The sequence below is a fragment of the Pan troglodytes genome, chromosome 5 (genome assembly GCF_028858775.2).
Source record: "Pan troglodytes isolate AG18354 chromosome 5, NHGRI_mPanTro3-v2.0_pri, whole genome shotgun sequence".
Lineage (NCBI taxonomy): Eukaryota > Metazoa > Chordata > Mammalia > Primates > Hominidae > Pan > Pan troglodytes.
The window spans coordinates 149,189,277-149,211,647 of NC_072403.2; the positions used below are offsets into that span (position 1 = coordinate 149,189,277).

Genomic DNA, 22,371 nt, shown 5'->3' on the forward strand with positions numbered 1-22,371 from the left:
TTATAGGATTTTTGTGAAGACTGAGGGTAATAATGTGTGTAAAGTTCTTAGCATAATGCCTGGCACACACTAATCATAATTACCAATATTTACAGAGTGATTCCTATGTACCAGACACTTAACTCATTCAATGCTCACTTATAAGACAAGAGTTCCTATTTTATAGGGAATCCTTGTCAGTCTCCTCTCTCGGGTTTGGAAACCAAGGAGCTAGGAGGTCACTTGTGTTGCCTAAGCAGCAAGAGGTGGTGGAGTGGAAACAGAACGGAGGTAATTTGGCTCTCGAAGCTTCTCCCTTAATCACAATGCAACAATGCTCTCAATGATACTGTTCTCAGTAATATTCCTCTCAGCCATAGGCACCTAGTGAATGCTGGTATACACCATCCCCTTTCCTTATTAGCCAGATGATCTGTTTCTGTGGATCATTCATTTTTGGTATAGTTGGTATTTAAAAGTCAAAGAAAAACACAGAACCTCCTTTAAAAAACTATTGGCTTGAGTGTGACATCTCTTGTGAAGAAGACTTGAAAAGTAACTACTTAATCATTCCTCCTTCTGTTTTTAACAATTTTCTTTAGTTCCTTTTGCACAAGTCTCCTATATAAACAAGTAGCATCTGATCTTAATGGGAAGACACTTATCTTAACACATTTTAACTGCAATTAGTTTTACTAAAGTAAAAACACCATGCTACGTGGCAAAAAAGAATGAGCCATTTGCTATTAATGGGGAAAACAAAACCTCCTTTAACATCCTCAGGATTTTAAAATACCTGTTTTTAGCCTACTGACTGATTCAATGTGCTGGGGTTCCATAGAAGAAATATGAAGGACAGGCATTTTCAATAATCTTGCAATTATTTATAGAAAATTTAATTTTTTTGCTTCAGCATGAGAAAATGACAGATGGCAAAAACACCAAATTTATGTCCATTGGTTGCAAAAGACAATGGGTGTTATATATCATTTAAATAACATTTGACAGTGGAAGGAGTCCATCCTCCTTACTGTGCATTTAGCTAAGAGAAATGTGTTATAGGTATTCCACTATATTCTCTTAAAGCAACCATCATTACTTGAGATGTTGGCTTTTTTCTGAATAGTACTCTTACGAAAAAGGCTGAGAGTTTTACATTAACACAAGAATAATTATTTACATTGTTGTCTTTTTATTTAGCTGTTTTAACAGTATGCTAATGACAGGAAGAAAACATACATATAAAATATTGTAAGCATCAGGACGTGGTAGGAGAGAGTAAGTCTGGCTCCTGACCATGAAATTTCTTTCTGTGGTTGCCTTCTTAATGGCATCTCTTAAGGTCAGCGGCTTTGAATTCTCCCAATTGTATGAGGTCACTCTGGCAGCACTGACCAAGTAGAAAATATTCAGCTAGAGAACACAATAGCAGAAGTCACCCTTTAAGTGTCCTGCCTTCTATATCATGCAATTGACTCCAAGGCTCCCCACTAAGATGTCACTGTTTGACCAGTTTGCTTTAAAACAGCTTAATTAGCTGAAAGGAAAGCTATGTCTGAGCACGTTTGTGAGCAAAAAACAAAAAGCTCTCTCTTTTCAGAAAGCTCATGCTCTATCTTGTCGGAAATTTTTGGTTCTGAAACAAAACAACATTCCTTTCATACACAATCAAGTCCCTGACAACAAATTTTTTCTGGATCAGAAAATATCTGGTTTGGAGTTATCTCTTTGTGGACATTTGGTTCGTGTTCTGTATAACTAGGTTTGTGTTGGGACCCATAGTCGTATATGGCATTACTAGGGGAATTCTTGCCAAATGCATTTGAGTTTATTTCCTTTACCTAGCAAGGAGATACTGCTTTCTTTGCATAAGGGCTATGTAGGCTTTCTGATTAAAATCTACTGAACTTTGTAGTAATGGCAGTAACGTCAAAGTAACTTAAGTGCTAACATCAAAAACAATCTCATTCCACTTAGTTCATTTGCTTCTCATTAAACATTTTTTTAAAAAAGTTCCAAAGAAACAACTCAGATTTAATTCCTGGCATGACACGTCAAGAAAATCTGTGTCATAATACTTCAACATGGACCTAATTCAACATGGACCTCTTGCACAAATGCACGCATACCACCTGCTATCTCTGGACGTAGAGCCCCGCAGAGAACATGGGAAGGTATATTTAGGGCCCATCTTAAGTTGTTTAAATGCAAGAGAAAATGCCTAGGCTGACAGTGAATGACACTTGTTCTTTCTTGCATGTATTGCTGTGGCTAAACCCATCTGAGAGACACAGGAAACCTGTGTTTTCATTTGTCAAGGCAAATTGACAAGAATTGTTTTCATTTTGATGGGGCTGATGAAAGCATCTACAGAAATCTTGAACTCATGTGAAGGGGTGCCACAGGCAAGCCAGGGAATTGTTACGGAAAAGAGAGAACAACCTATCCCTTTACTACAGCGTTTCAGAAAGCGTTGTGGATTTTTTAAGTCACAGAAGAAAATCCCCATGCCCCAAACAATATTCTACTGTAAAAACCAAATACTTCCAACAATTAACCGCTGCAATATGGCCTGCCTACTCATCCAATTTCTTTCATAGTCTCTTGTCTCGATGCTGATTATCCAATGAGCACATAAATTTCCAGTCGACTCTAGTTATTTTTTTTCACAACTTCTAAGTTATAATGAGCACCAAATTCCAACCAAAGTACATTTTTAAAAATTGCTCTGAGCTCCATAATTTGGGATATCTCAAATTATTGTGATATTGTGTAAAATTGTGTGTGTGTATGTGTGTGTGTGTGTGTGTGTGTGTGTATGTTGCCAACCTATCTCGAGAACATCTAAATTGTGGTTTGCAAAAACTCAAAAATGATGACACCCTTTGTAAAGTAACATTGGATTTTAAATTGCAATCATAACTTCATTTTTTTAATGGAGAGAAGGATGACTAAATTAGGAGAAAAGTCTATAATTAGGAATATAAATCTTGCACTGATTTCTGGAGGTCACCAGATGAACCAATGCAGCCTTCACACACATCTGCTGTTTTGGCAACTGCTGCCTTTTTCGAGGATACTCATTGGCTCCCGCTAATCATATGCGAGGCCTCCTGGAAGCGATTTGTGCCTCTCCGGGCTGAAACCGGGCAGAGCCTGGAACGAGGCTGCATTGCTCAACTCCAAGCTACCACATCGAGCTGCGTGCCACCTTCCAAAGGCCAACAGGCCGGGTGTTGCAGGGGGAGTGCGATGTGGCTGCAGGGTGGGCAGCTGACAATAACCTTTCAAAGCAGGGGGGAGCAGGTTTTCCAGAGCCACTGGAAGGCTGGCATGCAGCCCGCTGGAAGGAGCCGGTATTTTCAGGAGAGGGGTTCATGCCCACAAGGTGGCATCATTGGTGCCAACTTCAGACGGAGGCCCTGGGCTAGTTTATCTTTGGAGGTGATGTGCTTTGCGGGTAGATCAGGGTGAAGTCAGAAAAAACATTCACGTGAAATAATTCACACCTTAATGAAGTTGATTCTTTTAATACACATAAACAGCAGTGAGGAGAATGGCAAATAGCGTTGCTTTCTCACTGGCTACTGTGCTGTCAGGCAAGAAGCCAAAGGCCAAGTGCTTTGGACAGAACTGGCTATAAATTAATAATAATAGATACTGGACACCCATCTGTCATGGAACACACCTCTAATAAATGACTGTGATTGTAAACTGTTGACTTTCTTAGTGGCTAACAGAGTGATGCACTTCCTGGGTTCCAGGCTGAGCTCAGATTCTGCATCTGCAAGTTCTGAACTGGGAACTGGAATAAAAACATACTTTTTTTCCATTTGTAAAAAGCTACAAAATATTGTCTGTATGTTTAATAATGCAGAGAAATAAGGTACTAGAGCCTTTTGCATCAGTGCAGACTTGGGAAGAGTGTAATTCAAGTGCAAGAATCTGTTCGTGACTAGTTTCTTGCTTTTTGCATTCTGATCAATTCCCTTTCCATTAAATAATGATAGTTTCACCTTATCTGTGAAACTTTCTTCAGGTTAGGGAAGATCAGCCTCACTGAGTTATGCAGATACAGGATATAAGTATAGTCCTCTAGAAAACAGTTCCTCATTAAAGTATCCTAAAGCAAACAAAATCCTTTGCTATAGGTTACTTTCATTTTCATAACGGATAATTGTGTTTTATGTTTATAGTTTTATGTCATCTTGAGTTTAAAGATGCACATATCTGCTTTATGGAGCGGCTTGGTCTTAACTGAAGCTGGCCACTTCACACATTTGCCCAGCTCTGGAGGCAGGCAGGCTGGGGTCACACTTGTGAGCACACTGCCTTTGGCAAGGAGCCTGGAGGACGGATGCGGGTGAGGGGCTGAGGGGAGGGGGGATGTGTAGAGTTCTCCTAGCAGAGCAGGGGTGATCCCTGGCTGAGCGTCCACTGAAGGAAGCCCGCCGAGCCTTTGTGCCTTGACATCATTCAAGAAGGGGAGAAAATAAAGAGAATAAAAAAGATCTACTATTTTTGAAAGCTCCCCTCATATTTCACTATTTTATGTAACTCCGCTCCCCTCTACTCTTATTTTCATCTCTCCAAAAACATAAAGAGTTGGTGAAGACAATAGGGCGAGAACATGCTTCTAGTGTCCATATATTCAAATCTCTCTTAAGGTCCAGAACTTGACTCCAACACCGATGTAAAATAGGTATTTTTCTAAGAAGTGTATTTACGCCACATGATATATTGTCTCTGAGTCACTCATGTACCCATAAAATGTTTTTCATGCTACTTTCAAACTGTAGAATTACTTTCTGGTGGACTATCTTTTCAGATAACAAAGTTAAACATTTCTGAAGTTAATATGATATTTGCTTAAAGGTGCTTTGTTATATACTTTGATCTCTGAGTAATAATAACATGACCAAAAAATGGTCTCTAGATCTCTTTAACAATTTATAACTTCTATGTCCTCACTGAGAATGGGTCCTCCTTTCATTACCTTTGCCCAGGTTTCTTGTGGATAATTACAGAGAAAAAAATAAAGAAATTATTAAGAAAATTGTGGTGGAAATGGTGGCGGGAAGGAGAAATGCGCACATAATTTTTTATTGCTATTATCATTATATTATTTTTACTAAGATGGCGATACATGCAGAGAGATGTTTATCTCAAAAGAAGCTCAGAAAACTCCATCTTAACTGAAGAACACAAATGTGTGAAGTCACCGAAGGAATGATTGTATTTTTAAGGCTATTTTAAAAGAGAATTTTACCCTGAAGATGGGTACATCTAGTAAGTCTCAAGAAAAAATTAATTATAAAAAGGACTGTATTAGCCAGTTGTTAATTTGTTAAATTGAGATCATTGTTAAATGCATTTATGCTGACATTTTCACTGGCAAAGTCTTAGCTATAAGAAATACAGTAGTAGGTGCATTAGATTTTTTTGACACATCTCTATGCAGATTAATATATATGACTCAAGTATTATGCTTTTAGCTTGTCGAAGAATCATACTAAACTACTTATAGTTTTTGTTACATCTGAGCTGGTAATAATTTGTATAAAATATGTATAAGGGAATAAACTGAAATGTTAAAAGAGTAAATCTAAAGCCACAGGAATGATGAAAGTGCAGGGCAACCTATTTATGTGTGTATAAAAATAGTTTTCTTTTTATTACTTCCTTATTACCTATAAAAGACACCTATTTGGGTATATACTTATTTAATCTTAGCTTAAATAAAGGAAATCAGATTCCTATGTTATTGTCTTTGCTGCTTATGTTTACTCCAACTTGTATTCTCCAGATTTCTTGAGATTTCTCAAACCTCTGACAAAGTCTACCCATATACGACAAGGACAGAAACCTTCTTTCCACTGAGCAGGCTAAGCAGAGAACAGACACCAACAGCGTGGTTGAGGTTTGCTGAATGTAGGGATCAGGGCTTGGGGTAGCAGAACCCAGTGGGGTTGGGGGTATGTTGGTTGTGCCGCAGTGGTCATGTCAGTATCCAGGTCAGCTCTGTGGAACGCTCAGAACCTGGGAGGCTGGACAGTCTTCTTCCTGGTGTGTCTGGGGTTGGTGGTCCAAGATTAAAATCGAGGCAGCTCAGGCACAGGGTGAGCACCCTTGCTTTTCCTGATTAGTCCTTCCTGAGCATCCTCCTCTCCTACAGTGCCCCATATAGCAGGCTGAATCTCCTTGCACCTTACAGGAAGGAAACTTACTTCCCTGAGATCCTTCTTGGAGTTTCAACAGGAGATCCATACTTACATTCCCATGTATTCTCTGTGGGATGGGATTGCACAGGTGGTGGATAACTGGGCCAACCCGAGAACACAACCAGAAACCAATCACATGTCAGGGGACTCCTCTCTTTCCTTTTGGGCACATGCCTTTTCTCTTCTGAATTGCCAAGGAAGGCTGGAAGTACGTACTTTGAGGATGCCCATACATAAAACATTTGATAGACTGAAAGTCAAAAGGAGACAGATAAAAGAGTCTGGTAGGGTAGAAAAGAAAGCTGCCAAAGGAACTTCCAAGGTTCAATTTCTTTCCTCTTAGATATGTGACTCTGTGGTGTACACAACCTTAAGGCATAATTTCTGGCCCAAAAGCAAAGAGGAAGCGATTCTGCTTTTGTAGTGTGGAGGTGAACACTAGCTGTGCCAAAATGTCCTTGAAAATACCTTCTGTATTTTATACAGGGGAAGAAGGAACAGAAGATGAATCACCTATGATGTTCCTTGTCTGCAGCAGAAAGAGAAAGTGATTTATTAGCTTTTTATTCCAATTTATAGAAAGGTAGGAAAAATAAATTTGATGAGAATACCTGGAGCATACTAATTAAGCAAGTCTATAATTTCCCAAGCTGTCCTCTATTGGCTCTTTTTATGAAAGTGGTCCTTTCATACCAATGCAACCTCTCACAATAAAGCAGGATTTCTAGTCAAAACGTTTGTCCGCTGTGATGCTGACAGCTGCCCAGTGGGATGGGGTCATATAACAGCACTGCAGGCATCCAAGGGACATCGGTTTTCGACCCCTGTGTCAACCTCTAGAGTTCCCAGGGTCGGGTCAGCATCCTAAGGACGCCTGTGGTCTCATTCTGGGACACCTCTGGGATATCCCGCAGAAGAAGGGAATTCTTTGCCAAAAGCGTTCCCAGCCCCATTTTGTGGCTTGCTTTGTAGCATCATACTGGGGAGCATAAAAACAAAAATGACTGGGGAGTGGAGGCTGGGGCAGAGACTGTCAAATCATCGAGAAGCCTGGAAAAGACAGGCTTCCTCTCTGGTACAGCGTTGATGGGAATTAGGATTCCTACTGGAGGAGTTTGAGATAAAGGATGCCTTCTTTATGCATCCCACGAACGGGATCCCTGGGCCACACAGATTGCACATCCATGTTGCGGCCTTTTATATTTCAGCCATTTGGCATACACTGGATTCTAAACCTTAAGGGATATGCAAACCATGACATTAATATGTCACTCTTCTGGGGTCAGATTTAAGGAAACCTTGTGCTCCAGGATGGCATCAAAGTAAGAGACCACGTGTTCCCAAAGTGATTTTTATAAATCCCTTGCCCTAGATCTATGCACTAGAGCTATGTAGTTTCATAAAAACTATACCCAAAGCTTACTGCCTGTTAGGTTGGATACATTTTCCTGGTCACAAGCAACACCAAAGAAAGAGACCTGAAGTGTAAGGAAAACTATTAAAGGACAGGTGATGTGACAACTGATTCAACATTCTGTTAGAAAGAAGGGGAAATTCAGGACAGAATTATTATCCTGCATTAAAAAATACAAGTTTCCAAGTCACCAGGATAAGTTTAAATAATATCACTATGTCCAATATCCTCTGCTTAAGAAGGCAGGAGTGTAAAATATATATTCAAAGCAAATTTCCATGAAAAAGGGGAAAAACAGCTTTTTGCACAAGTGGTGAAATTTACATTATTGTACAGTGTGCTTGTGTAGAATATATAAATCTCTAAGGATGGATAATAAAACATTGGGCTTGGGTATATATACTTGGGAATTTTTACTGCTTATTATGTTTACTTACTTATTTTCAGAATGAATTATATAATGTTACTAAATTATAGTAAATAGTACATTTAGTAAATTATATATAAAGTTACTAAAAATGGTAGTCATCAGCCTACTAAGTAGTGTAGAGATAACTCTGCTCTTATGAGACAGCAGAGAGAATCTATCCCCTCTTGTGAGAGCAAATGCTTGTCTTCTGGGGGTGACAGTGAGCTTGGCTTTCTTACTCATTGAAGAGCCTTTGGGAGCCCCTGTACCAACCCTGCCTCAAAAAGAAAGGCTTCCAGGATGCAAGGCTCCCCCCACCAAGGCTAATTTCAATTTTTAGTTCTCAAAACTTGAAAAAGACCTTTTCAAAGTACACTATTTTAAAATAAAATCATTAGAGAAATAAATGTTTATATAAATCACTGTTCTATTAATCTTGTTAACAGCAGTGGCTAATGTGTATGAAAGGAAGATGAAATTCCCTCATACATCTCTTGGCCAGCTACGTTTTACATATGACAGAGATTTTAAGGGTGCACTTTTTGTTTGTTTGTTTGTTTTTCAAGTCAAGTCACATTGTTTAGGCCCTGGAACTTGACATGGAAGTTCTTGTACTACATAAATACTGTTCACCTGGTAGAGCTTATCTACCTATGTGGGCTCATTTAACATATATTTACTCTTCTAATTCTGATGATTTCCATGGGACTTTGAGAATCTGTTTACTAGACTGAGTGTGCAATGTGCATATTTATTCACACAAAATAAAGACACATTTGTCCTGTCGATGTGTTACGTCTGTCAAAATCATCCACTGATTCCAGCCCTCGGTTTGAAATGTGAAGTCTGGTTGTTGTGCGTGATCCTAGACAATGTATAGGGAAAGGAGGGCATCAGTTGCATCTAGGAGTGACCTAAATTTGAGACATCAAAAACTCTGACTTATAGTAACTAGAACATAGCATCTTGAAAACAGTAGCAGCACGAAAGTGACAAGCTAGCATATAAACAAGCAGGCAAAGTGAAGGAATAAACTAAAATATAAATCTACATGATATTTAACATGGAGACCATATCAAATCCTTAGGTTTGCTTCAAATCCATGTAAGTTACCTTATTGGTTTGCATCTTTATCGGGTCTTTCCTCACTCTCTTGTGCTTTATGTCAGTCATAAAGGCAGGTCCTAAGACTTTCTCATTACCTGTGTGGTATAGTTCCTCTGTATTTGAGGATTCTGCATCCGTGAACTGAACCAACCTCAGATCAAAAATATTTGGAAAAAAAAACAATGCAAGGGCTGAGTGTGGTGGCTCATGCTTCTAATCCTAGCATTTTGAGAGGTGGAGGCAGGTGGATCACTTGACTCCACGAGTTTGAGACCAGCCTAGCCAACATGGCAAAACGCTGTCTCTACTAAAAATACAAAAATTAGCCAGGTGTGGTGGCGTGCACCTGTAATCCCAGCATTTTGAGAGGCTGAAGCAGGTGGGTCACTTGACTCCACGAGTTTGAGACCAGCCTGGCCAACATGGCGAAACCATATCTCTACTAAAAATACAAAAATTAGCCAGGTGTGGTGGTGTGCACCTGTAATCACAGCATTTTGAGAGGCTGAGGCAGGAGGATTGCTTAAATTCAGGAGGTGGAGGTTGCAGTGAGCTCAGATCATGCCGCTGCACTCCAGCCTGGGTGACAGAGCAAAATTTCATCTCAAAAAAAAAAAAAAATTAAAATGACAGTACAACAATAAAAGTAATATAAATTTAAAAATCAGTACAGCACTAGAACTATTTACTTAGCATTTACATTGCATTAGGTATTATAAGTAATCTACAGATGATTAAAAATATACAAGAGAATGTACGTAGGTTATATGCAAATAGTACACCATTTTATATCAGGGACTTGAGCATCCTCAGATTTTGGTATGTATGGGGAGGGCAAGGATAGACCCAATTCCCCATAGATACCAAGGGACGACTGTACTCAGGGTCAGATATTTTCCATGCAGCTGTCATCTTATTTTTAGTTGGTTTACGAATGCTCTTTAAAGAAGATTTTCCTAGACTTCCTAATAACCAACCCCTCCACAGCCAATTAAAAGAGACCATGGGGGCATGAGCATTTATTTTAGATCTGGAGGCACTCCGAGGAATTCATCTGTTTTCAGCTTCTGCTTTTTGCTCAGAGAGGTCATATATACCCATTTTATGGATTTAGTTGAGGCTCAAGGAGACAGAGAGCAAAAGGAAGCAGAGTGGGCGCACACCACATTTTAGGCCTTTTCTCTGCTTGTGTCATTACTGATTTCTTGTAGTTCTCTTTATTATTTTAGAGATACTAATTTTAAATCTTCCCATGAGAACAATCTTTGTAAAATGGGGATGATAACTATATCTGTCTGACAAAGCTGTTGTGGATTAAAGGATTTATGTAAACCTCAGTGCCTGTCTGTTACTCTAATGCTATTGTGGGGCCATGAGCTGCACTTTTAGGGCAGAGAGAAACAATGAAATTTGGCTCTATTTAAAATACAGCTTTTAAGTTAGAAGGAATCTTAAAAATAAAACATTCTACTTTACTGTTTTGTAGCTAAAGAAACTAAGGCCGAGAGAGGAAGATTACCCAGCTAGACAGGGATGAGCATGAGATAAGCTCCCAAATCGCCTCTTTACTAGTTCAAGTCTTCTTTCACTCTGTTAGAAAATGCTTATGTTTTTTTAATCCAGTATATTTAGCTATGTACATATACTGTAAGACACCCTTGGGAAATAAGTTGCATTCTTTAGCAAAAGCCTTTACTTCTGGGACCACAAGCACTGGATTGAGCAAAGGGCTTCTGCAGGACAGTTAAATGCAGCCACTGTTCTTTCTGACTATGTCTCAGAGAACCCAGTGTGCACCTTCTCTGTATCAGAGACTGGACCTCCGAGCTAGACACAGCCACTATTTCCCTACCCTCCAGATAGAGCTCTTCACCATGAATAATATGCATTTCTTAATGAAGACTAAACATCCATCAGCACTGGAATCTCTTCAATATCACACAATGAATCAAGTATCTGGATTCTAGGAGCAGAAGGAAGTGTGTTTGCATGTAGGCATCATAAGATTAAGGAGAGAGTACATACACTTGGGAGTGAGAAAATAGGCTAAACAGAAGAGTATGAGAAAATTAGCTCAGGTGATTTCATGTGAACATCTGCAGAAATTGCTAATGGGCACTGTGTCTAATTAAATCCACTAGACATATGCATGCCTGTTATCTGTGGAATGGTGTTCTTCCCGAAGCTGCACCTGTTGCTAGCAGGTATAGATTTCCATTCTATCACACGTAATGTCAAAAGGGTTCTAGGGAGAAAAATTCGAGGCTCCAGTCGGCTTCACTTAGAGACAAGCACATCAGTGGTATGGGAGAGCCACACTCGGGACTCAAATACAGACTGAAAGCAGATACACTGAGACTTCACCATTCTCCAAACCACCTCTCCCGAGCTCCTCACGATTCTGACGGAGACAGTAGGCTTCTGGTTAGTGTAGATTTTAGAAACCAACACTGTGAACCAGATTTCAAAGACAGCATTTAACTGATTAAATGCTGGCTTGAACACAAGGCAAAGACAAACACAGGACAAAATGTTTAAGTTCATGTCAGCCTTCATTTGTATACAAATGTCTATTGTGCAAATAACAAATGATCTTTGTACATCAGAACAGGCTGTTTTTGGCAGATGTTCCCTTGGTTATCTCACAACGGGTCAGTCCTTAGTTTGTGTGTAGCTATGTTCCAAGCTGTTCCTTTGATTTGTCTCCTCACTAATTAACAGTCTCCCCAGTTTAGTGGGTACTGATGTTCCACCCAGTCCATTGGATTTTCAGTGGATACAAATTGCGTTGAAGAAGCAGCAGGGCACAGAGATTAATAATGCAGTCTCTGGAGTCATCCCAGCTCCTTGTTTACTAGCTAGTTACTCAGTTCTTTAGGCCTCAGTTTCCTCATCTGTAAGGTAGCAATAACAGTGGCACCACCTCACAGGGTTCTTGTGCCAGTTAAATGAAGCAAGTCTTATCAAGTGCTTAGAGTTGTACTTGGCAAAGTGGAAATGCCCATCAATGTTAGATTTCTTTTTCGAGACAGGACCTTGCTTTGTTGCCTAGGCTGGAGTGAAGTGGCGTGATCATAGCTCACTGCAGCCTCGAACTCCCAGGCACAGGCAATACTGCCTCAGCCTCCCAAGTAGCTAGGACTACAGACACATGCCACCACACTCAGCTAATTTTTAAATTTTTTGTAGAGATAGGGTCTTGCTATGTTGCCCAGGCTGGTCTTGAACTCCTGGCCTCAAGCAATCCTCCTGCCTCAACCTCCTAAAGCCCTGGAATTACAGGTGTGAGCTACCATGTCTGGCCAAATGTCAAATATTTTTATTCATTATTACTGAACAAGCTATCTCCAGCAAATAACAACTGCAGTTCAGTGCACAGATTTGTCTTAAAAAGGAGAAAAATGGGCCAGGTGCAGTGGCTCACACCTGTAATCTCAGCACTTTGGGAGGCTGAGGCAGGTGGATCACCTGAGGTCGGGAGTTCAAGACCAGCCTGACCAACACGGAGAAACTCCGTCTCTACTAAAAGTATAAAATTAGCCGGGTGTGGTGGTGCATGCCTATAATCCCAGCTACTCAGGAGGCTGAGGCAGGAGAATTGCTTGAACCTGGGAGGCAGAGGTTGCGGTGAGCTGAGATCATGCCATTGCATTCCAGCCTAGGCAACAAGAGTGAAACTCCGTCTCAAAAAAAAAAAAAGGAAGAAGAAAAATGTAGATTAAAAATTAAACCTGAGGCTGAATAGACCTAATTAAAGACCTATAATATTATATTGTCATAATGTTATTTACCTCAGTTCTATATACCAGTAGTCACTTTATCACTTCCATTACCTGTCCCCCCACTGGCAGGTATATGTCCATGGGCTCATGTGATCTGGTGAATTAAAAACTAGGTTGACAGACAGAGAAAAGTTGCGTTCTTGGCTAGATTTCCCACTAATTCTGTAAAAATATACATGTCACTACTGTTTACTTACATTTTCAGATAATGATATGATAACAAGGAAATATTTCAAATCTAGTGTCTCTCACTCATAGTATAATGAGAAAATTCTAGAAAGCAGATCTTTGAGGGGAAGACGGGGTGGAAAACAGACAATGAGTGGAGGCTGAGATACCCAGCTCCTCTATCGGGTATGTCTCTAGCTGCTTGCTTCTTGCTTCTCCTTTCCTTGTGTCTGCAAACACCACCCCAGAGTGACATAACCAAGGTTGATGAGGTCAGGATGTGATGTATTTGTGGTTTTAACTGGAGTTGTGGAATCTAAGGATGCTGCGTATGGAGATAGTCTTGCAGAGGACTTCTGCAATAGCAATAACTCCAAGGGTGGAGAAGTATTCTGTGTAGTAGATGCATGAAATCACTGTTATTGGCATTGGCCTCTCCATAGGACTTTTTGTTTTGTTTTTTGTTTTCTTAAGACAAGGTCTTACTCTGTCACCCAGGCTGGGGTGCAGTGGCATGATCGTGGCTCACTGCAACCTCTGCCTCCCAGGCTCAGGTGATCCTCCCACTTCAGCCTCCTGAGTAGCTGGGACTACAGGCATGCATCATGATACTTGACTAATGTTTTGTATTTTTTGTACAGATGGGGTTTTGCTATGTTGCCCGGGCTGGTCTCAAACTCCTGGGCTCAAGCGATCCACCTGCCTTGGCCTCTCAAAATGCTAGGATTGCAGGCATGAGCCGCCATGGCTGGTCTCCAAAAGACTTTTTAACAGACACTTTCCTATATTTTTCTCTTCACCTGCTTTTATTTCAGCTATATTGATATCTAAATGGTGATTAAAACACAATCATTTAAAACACAATGTGCTATTTCTGCCACAATGTATTTGAATTTGTATTCTCAGTATGTATTTAAAATTATTATCCTTTTATTTAACATAATTTATTCAATTAGACTTGTAAATAACATTTTTATGGTGTTTTAAATGAATATATTGGTCTATTTCTGTGAGGCATTTGGAATATCTATAAAGTGTGATGTTAGACAGAAAAGCCAGCACTAAATAAACATTCACATTCACATTGCTTCTCTATCATGTCCGAGAAATTTAATCTCAAATTAGCCCCTATGGAGTAAAAGTCTGTGTAAACAGGTGGACTTTGCACCTTGCCGCAAAGGTCAGCTGACGACAGCACTGTGAGTTTGGCAGCAAATCCCTTAGTCAGAGAAGGACCTTCCCATAAGAAAAACTTCGTCTTTATTTCAGTTCTCATGACATGAATGGGACTCGGCTTCCATCACAGACTTGGCAGTCAGCGAGGCTTCCAGAGGATTCTATTAGCAATGATGATGATGATGGTTGAGATGGTGCAAAGCCCTTTATACTTTTCTGAGGCTCTTTCACAGGCCTTGTGAAAAGTTCTCACCATTTAACCTTAAAACACCATCAGATAAGAAATGTATATATGCAAAGTATTTTTTTTTCCAGGAAAAGAAAATAGATGTAATTCAATCTGGGTTCTTAAATTTTTCAGATCTAAATGAACTTTAAAATATGCTTGGATATATCTCTGAGGAATATAACCTTAACATTTTTCAGTGTTCAACCTAGACTAATAATAATATCAGCAACTCTGGTTTGGGGATCACAGAACTCACAAACCATTCACATCTGGCACATTTCATACCCCTTTCCTGATTCTACTGTAAGAATAGTCAACAGGAAATACGTTCACCATAAATGACTGTGAGGCAGTGATGCATGCTGCAGCTTCATTCTTCTGGGGGAGTCTGAGTTTCCACCATAAGAAAAGTCAGAGATGTAGTTATTTCCTGTCTTCCTCTTCACTGAATCCTTGGACAGTACCCATTTTATGTTCTTAAGTGAAAATGCTTTCTTCACTGTGTGTCTGAAAGTGTACGAAGTATGTTTCTGAACACAGTGCCTATTGCATCTTCTCTACAATCATAGTAGAGCTCAAAAGAACTTTGTTCAGGGTCCAGCTAATTTTCTTTTTCTTTTTCTTTTTTTCCTGCCCCACAGCTATTGTTGGAGTGTCATATGGGCATCTCTCTCATCTCCCAGATCGATGGCATCGTCTAGGACTTCCCACATAGACAAGATAAACGAAAGGCTTCCATGGACAGGTATGTAACTGTGGAGACAGCAGCGCTGCAGAAGAGGCCTCCTGATCAGAAAGAATGTCTGTCCCACAGTCGACTCTCTGGCTCTGCAGTCACCTTTGACATGACTTGCTGAATAGGAGTTTGTTTTCCAATTTCCATGGTTCAGCCATAGGCCATGCAAAGTAAATACTAGTAAATGAGCAACAGTAGGTTCAAAGGAACATAAGACTAGAGTCCCTCCTCCTTTTGAAGACAGTTTGGGTAGCATTCACATGTGAATCAATCTGTTTGGGGTCTTTGAAGTGACTTTGATTAAGAGTTGTGGCCCAATAGTAGTGAAACGGGCAGGGCCGTCAAAAGAATTGGCAGTTCCAATATGGACACTCAGCCTGTGCTCCACAGCCAGAGAGAGCCCCAGGTGATACCCATACACAGAGCGGTTTTAGCCTTGGAAAAACAAGTCAGAAACTCACTATGCAGGGAGGTTTGCATGGAAAGGGGTTTCGTTTGAAGTAAAGAAAATATACCATAAGACTTCATATCCCTACAGATCAGCTATGAATTAAATTAATTCACAGAATGTTAGACTTCTTCATAGTGCTCTTTAGTAAGCACAAAACACCTTTCTTTTTTTAAAAAACAAACACTTTATGTATTTTCAAAGGCACAATTTATCTGTTTATGAATAAAACAAAAACAATTAATGTCCCAAAATTTCAGGAACCACATAAAATCAAATGCAGTTCACTAAATTCTCCTTGATTATATTAAAAATGTTAAAATTAGCAAATACTTAAATTTGGTAGGCTTCCCAGAATGCAAACATCTTTTGGAATAAGAAGAAAAAAAATAATTTATGGAAAGACTAGGATTTCTGCCTACCTTCACTTCAGCAGAGGAATAAAAATAATTCAAGAGCCCATTTCTTTGCTTTTTGTGTTTCAATTAACTATAAAATGTGCATCTGTCTTACTCATGTATTGTGACTTAACTTATTTTTCTCCTTACTTTATGTTCTCCTTCACTGCCTACTGCTACATATTGTGGAATCAGCTTTTCGTTCTCAAACAAACATAGATTAACTCTGGAAGCCAAACGAAAGGAAATATTTGAAATCAGAAGTATAGTTGGCATAGTGGAAAGATAGGCTTTAGGGTCAGACAAAAATTAATAAGTGACCTAGGTCAGTTGCCCCACTTTTAAACCTTAGTCTCAGCATATAAAAATTGGGAACATAATACTTCTTACTGAGTTGCTATAAAGATTAGATATTTTAAAAAGCAAATGATAAGCTATGCACTTAGATGTTCAAAAATGGTAGTGTTAATTTTACAGCATTTCTATTTGCTGATTTTCTGATTTCATCAGCTCTACTGTCAGTTACTTTAGACTGGTGCTATTTTGTCCTGGGGCAACATTATATTTTATAGTTCCAGTTTTCATGGAATTTTTATCATAAATTCAAAACGTGCATAAATGATTTTAAACTTAATTTTTTCTTAGGATGGTAATTTGTACTATTAATGATGATGATGAATTTTTTTAGAACAGCAATTTAAAAGGGATATGGAAAGAGCAGGACTACATAATTATTGGCTTAAATTACAATGAGAACAAACATATCCCATGTTTAAATTGTTACCTAGTTTGATCCAGAAGGAAAAGGAAATCTCTAGCCAGTACGGGAAAAGTCTCTTTTGCTGTGCTGTAGATATCTGCAATTCATAATACTCTTCAGGCCTAAACTACTCCTATGGTGCCATTTCTGGCTTAGACTCTGGTGCTTTTAATGGATGTCCAAGCAGAACAAATCTGCAGTCACCAGCAAATTTTATTATCTAAACATGGAAAGATTTGTCCACATTATAAGAAAACAGATTTTTTTTTAGTAATCTCTAGGAGAGTCTGAGGGCCCCAAAGGATTATTACTATAAATAACCCTATAACTACTGAAAAAGATTTATATATGTATATGGCAAGATGCTTTCCATCCAGATGCTGAAGTTTGGTCCTTCTGAGTCCACCAAGGTGTGAGCTGGCAGAGGAGGTGGCTAAAGTCCTGAGACCTAGATGAAAGGGTTAATAGCTGCACTCTTACATTGAATTTGTGAAGGGTGAGAAAACTTAGGAAACGAGATTTTTTTCTGAGAATAATATGCCAAGTGAAGCCACGATGGCACGTGTATGCCATGAGTGCTGCTAGGATCTCTTCCCTACATTTTGGCTTGTCAGTTTGTCCTAATTAATCCCAACCAAAGGATACCTTCAAGCACATGAATGTGGAACATGTCAAAGACTAATTATCTTGGGCCCTAACACTGTCTTCCTGCCAAACCTAAGTCTTTCCTCTACGGAATTAAAAATACTGTCTGTAATTCACAAAACCCTATTAGAAAACTTTTGATTCATTAAAGATGGGAATAATACTTTTATTTTTAATGTCCATTATATCTACATACTTCTGAATGTTAAAAAGGGTCTAGTTTCTTCTTCTACCCTGATACTTCTTTTTTAAAAAAAAAAAAAAAAAATATTCCAAGTTGCCATTAAAAGTTCAGAAGGAAAAGGTAAGACAATCAGAAGAAAACATCCTTTACACATTTTACTGCTGAAGTGAAGATTTCAGGAAACTCTTGATTTGGCAGAGACTAGAGTGGGGTAAGTTCATGAAAACAGAACGTTTAGAGAAAAACGCTGGCGAAGCAAGGATGAGAAGAAAGAGACCCAAAGGAGTAATTCCTTCTCAGGAAGACAAGAAAGGGGAATTAGAAGAGAGATTTTTTGGAATATGAGGCTTGCTGTCATCTCCTAAAACCAAGAAATAAAAAAAAAATTTTAAAAATGGGGAAAGTCTCTTCAGGAGGAGGAAAGAGGAGAGAGTACCCTGCCAGGTAGGGCCACCTCACAGTGGTGACTTGTTCCAGTCATTATCTATAAAAAATGAAAAAGCCATTTTGTTTTACTTTTGTTCATCTGTTTCATTAGCTCAGATAATATTTGTATTAGAGTTTTATTTGGCAATCACAGTCACTATTTATACTAATTGGCAACCATTCATACTTAATGGAAACCTAAGTAATATTTGCTGCTAAAGCAAACATTATAATAAACTAATCTCTGATTCCAATGATTCTTGATAATTCTGGCTTTGTAAGATCATGTTTGAATTTAAAACATTTGACTGTGACCTCCATCCCCTAATGTGCTGTGCTGATTATATTTGATTTCATCTTTGGTTCCAATGTGGCTTCCCTCTGATAGTGTAACAATCATCATAATACATCTTACTTCGTATAATACCTCTTTATAGTTTACAAAGTGATCTCACATGTGTTATTTTTACAACGAGAGGTAATATACTGATTTTATAGATAAGTAAACTGAGGCACAAAAATAAGTGACAAAGATAATCAAAGCCAGGCTTTCTGACTCCAAATCTAATAGTTATACCACCAACTAGTGTACAAATTAAATGCACTGAATGTGATACATGCCTTCCATAAATCTGCAGAAAGATGTAATGGTGACTGTCATTGGTATGGAGTGTGTAGAGCTGAATCACAGCATCCTAGATGTCTTTCTAAAATGTATCCTAAAAATGACTCCACGGGTTGAGAAGGGCTACCACCCTCCAATGCTTGAATGTTGTGACACCACTGATTGACACAAACCCAGCTCAGGCCTCAGGAAGAGTAGGGGGAGACAAGCCAAGCCACAATCCAAATTAGCGCAGCCGCTCCTGCAGCAAGGGGAACACAATGTGGTCTTTGACTAACCTTTCAATGCCCTGTGTAGCTTGAGCCCTGAGGGCGGTGCCGAGCTGACAGCCTGGAACATTGACCAACACGCTGCAACTGACGTGTAAATCACCCTCAGACTAGGGGTCCCGAATCTGGAAAAGGAAATGTCATCTTTGGACTTTGCCCATCATGTGTTTATGCACGAACAGTCCTTTCAAGTGCCTCTCTCCACCTTTGCAGACAAGTGGCATAATGCAGGTAGAGATCACATTTTTGGAGTTTATTCCTAAGACTGGCTGTTAGTTTTTATAAACATTCCTTTTATCTGAAATTTAACCATAATTTTTTTTCTTAAAATGCCATATCTTCCTATATTTAGAGGGCAGGATGCCGAGTCCATATCTACTCAATATATCAAATATTTTCAGTAAGCCAGGAATTAGAGCTTCCTTTTGTAATCAACAAAACTCCTGGTAACTTCATCTTTACTAACGGCCTCATCCTTTCCTGCCATTTCTTTGTTTGCTTGTTTAATAATTTGGTAGTACTGCTGTTGCCTTGCTTCCTGGCACCACTAGCCTGTCTGGGCATGATCTTTCTTTCCCCTCTTCCAATTACTGGCCTCTGTTTGCCTCAAAGAGCCCACTTGTTAGGCACCACCTTCCCAACCCCTCTAAGCCACTGCTTACTTGGATTGTGAGCTGTCGGCCCTTGTTGCCGGCTTCTGATATCACACCTACTGGCCAGGCTGAAATTCCTCCCTGCATCCTCTGCAGCTGCCACTCTCAGAGCCATTCCTCCTAGATCCCACATGTGCATTCCAGGGCCTCTCAGTTGGCATCTTCGCCATGCGGGCAATTTGGTCAAGTCATTGTAGCATCCTGAGACATTCACTCTATCCATATAATTTATGCACTGGCCATTTCTTGTCCTTTGAGAAATACCACTGATTGTCACTAGTGAGTGGGAGAAGTGGAACTAAAAGCCAGCCACACTGGGTAGTAACTTATAAGCAGTTCTTGAAAATATTAACAAGATGACATCAAACTTTATGTCAAAAATGAAGCATTTTGTCTCTCCTATTTTCATTCCTATTAACATGGCCAATCAAGAGTTATCAGTACCTTAAATGTGTATATGAATTTCCTGAGTATTTTTAATTCAATTCGTCTAGGGTCGGGACTGAAATTCTGCATTTCTTTTTTTTTTTTTAAAAAAAATAGGCCAGGCGCAGTGGTTCACGCCTGTAATCCCAGCACTTTGGGAGGCCAAGGCGGGCAGTTCACGAGGTCAGAAGATTGAGACCATCCTGGCCAACATGGTGAAACCCTGTCTCTATTAAAAATACAAAAATTAGCTGGGTGTAGCAGCGGGCACCTGTAATGCATGTTACTTTATAGGATTGGCAGAGCAAAGAGCAAGAGGGGACAGATATGGCAAAGGAAATATAATTCAGATTCTTCTGATAATTTATAAATATCTGGTAGAAATACAAGTTATACTACTGGAATTCCAATTATATTTTAGGAATTCTTATTAATTTAAAACCAATAGACTATCCAAATAAATTAAATTAAATGTGAACTTAATTTTGATTTTTGTTTTCCTTAGTTTGTAAGATATAGATGATTTCCAAAAGTGTAATTTGTGAATGAGGTACTAGAGTGTTCTCTTAAAAATAATTGTTTGCTTAACAGAATTTAGAATGGAATTGTGAATGAATAAAAACCACACTGGGACCAAAGTCATCAAGAAACTAAGTACAGCTATGGGAATTTCATTGTACCCTTGAGGGGCCTCCTTTTAAGACCACACAGGCCAAGTTAGCTAACCACCCCCTGCCAAGAGTGGAAGAGCTTTTCACTAACAACGGCAAATATTACTTAAAATATTGAGAACATTTAACATGAAAAACAATTTCCAAAGAAGCAAGAGTTCCCGTTGCTGCTGCAAAAAGCAATGCTTTTAGTTAAATGAAATAATCCTATTATATCATTTCTTAATATTGTATTTAGTTTTCAGAGGCAGATGCAGTATGCTTTGAAATTAAGATCATTGAATAGATCTTTACATGGCAGGCCATTTAGCTAGGGGCCAGGAATATAGGGTGAACAATACACACGTAATCCTTGCCTTCATTGAGATTTCAGACTGCATTGACTTTTTTATTCCTACTAGATGTGTTTTCCATTGTGATCCCCCTCCCCAATTCAGTTTTGAGTACAAAACTGAATCTTGAACCCTGAGCCAAACTTTTTTAAAAAAGTGCACAAATGGAGTATTTGTAAATAATGCTATCAGTTGGAAAGATCATGCATCTTACACCTTTTATCAATAAAAATATGTTTATGTCTATGTATATGTATAAGCTAATGGCTTCTGCCTTTAAACCTACTTCTAATTTTTTTTTCTTATTTGTTTTGAGATAGAGTCTCACTCTGTCACCCAAGCTGGAGTGCAGTGGCACGATCTCAGCTCACTACACCCTCCGCCTTCCAGGTTCAAGCAATTCTCCTGCCTCAGCCTCTTGAGTAGCTGGGATTACAGGCACCTGCCACCAAGCCCAGCTAAATTTTGTATTTTTAGTAGAGACGGGGCTTCACCATCTTGGCTAGGCTGATCTCGAACTCCTGACCCCCAGTGATCTGCCCGCCTTGGCCTCCCAAAGTGCTGGGATTACAGGCGTGAGCCACCGTGCCCAGCTCCTACTTCTAAATTTTGTGCAACAAAATGCAGTGTAATTACTCACTTATAGGTCTGTCTCCTTAACGAGGCTGTACACTCATTGATAGATCCACTACAATCCATTGAGTTGCCAAGCCAGAAACTGGGCCTTCCTGGGTCTACCTAATCATGTTGATTGAATTTCGCAAACAACTTTCAAATCATCCCTTTTCAGGTCCTATAAATGTTCATCCAGGCAATTACTACAGCCTCCTCACTTGCTTCTTCTCTGGACAGTCCCCCACACTGCCCCTGATCTCTGACTTCCAATCTGACGTCTACAGTGCCCAAAGGAAGCTCTCTAAAACATCAATCGCTCTTGTCACTCCTCTGACATCTATAGTGCCCAGAGGAAGCTCTCTAAAACATCAATCGCTCTTGTCACTCCTGGCTTCAGTGGATACTCATTACTATCAGGTTAAAATCCAAAGCTGTATACAAGTTCCATGAACACATAAATGTGAAAATGTTGCATTCTATGTACCTCCTTTGATTTACACTACATTTTAGTATATTAAATGTTCTGAGATGACCTGCAGTTATATAGGCTTCTCTAGTTTTGCTTAACCCAGTATATCTCAAATGCATTTAACTATGGAATTTTTTCCTCCTAGCATTAATAATTCCTATCAGCATCGCCCAATCCAGCATCCTCTGGGACATGCTAGAGTCCACTGGGTGATCTATGGCCAGCCAGG

The 22,371-nt window shown here is 39.4% G+C and overlaps 1 long non-coding RNA gene across 1 annotated transcript in view; it reads left to right on the forward strand.

The window, feature by feature from the left end:
- Nucleotides 1-15,216, forward strand: part of LOC134810376 (uncharacterized) — a 135,833-nt gene extending 120,617 nt beyond the window's left edge. Inside the window, exon 3 of the long non-coding RNA XR_010158206.1 lies at nt 15,127-15,216. This is a non-coding gene — a long non-coding RNA (uncharacterized LOC134810376). The remainder of the gene's footprint in view (nt 1-15,126) is intronic.
- Nucleotides 15,217-22,371: the final 7,155 nt, after the last annotated feature.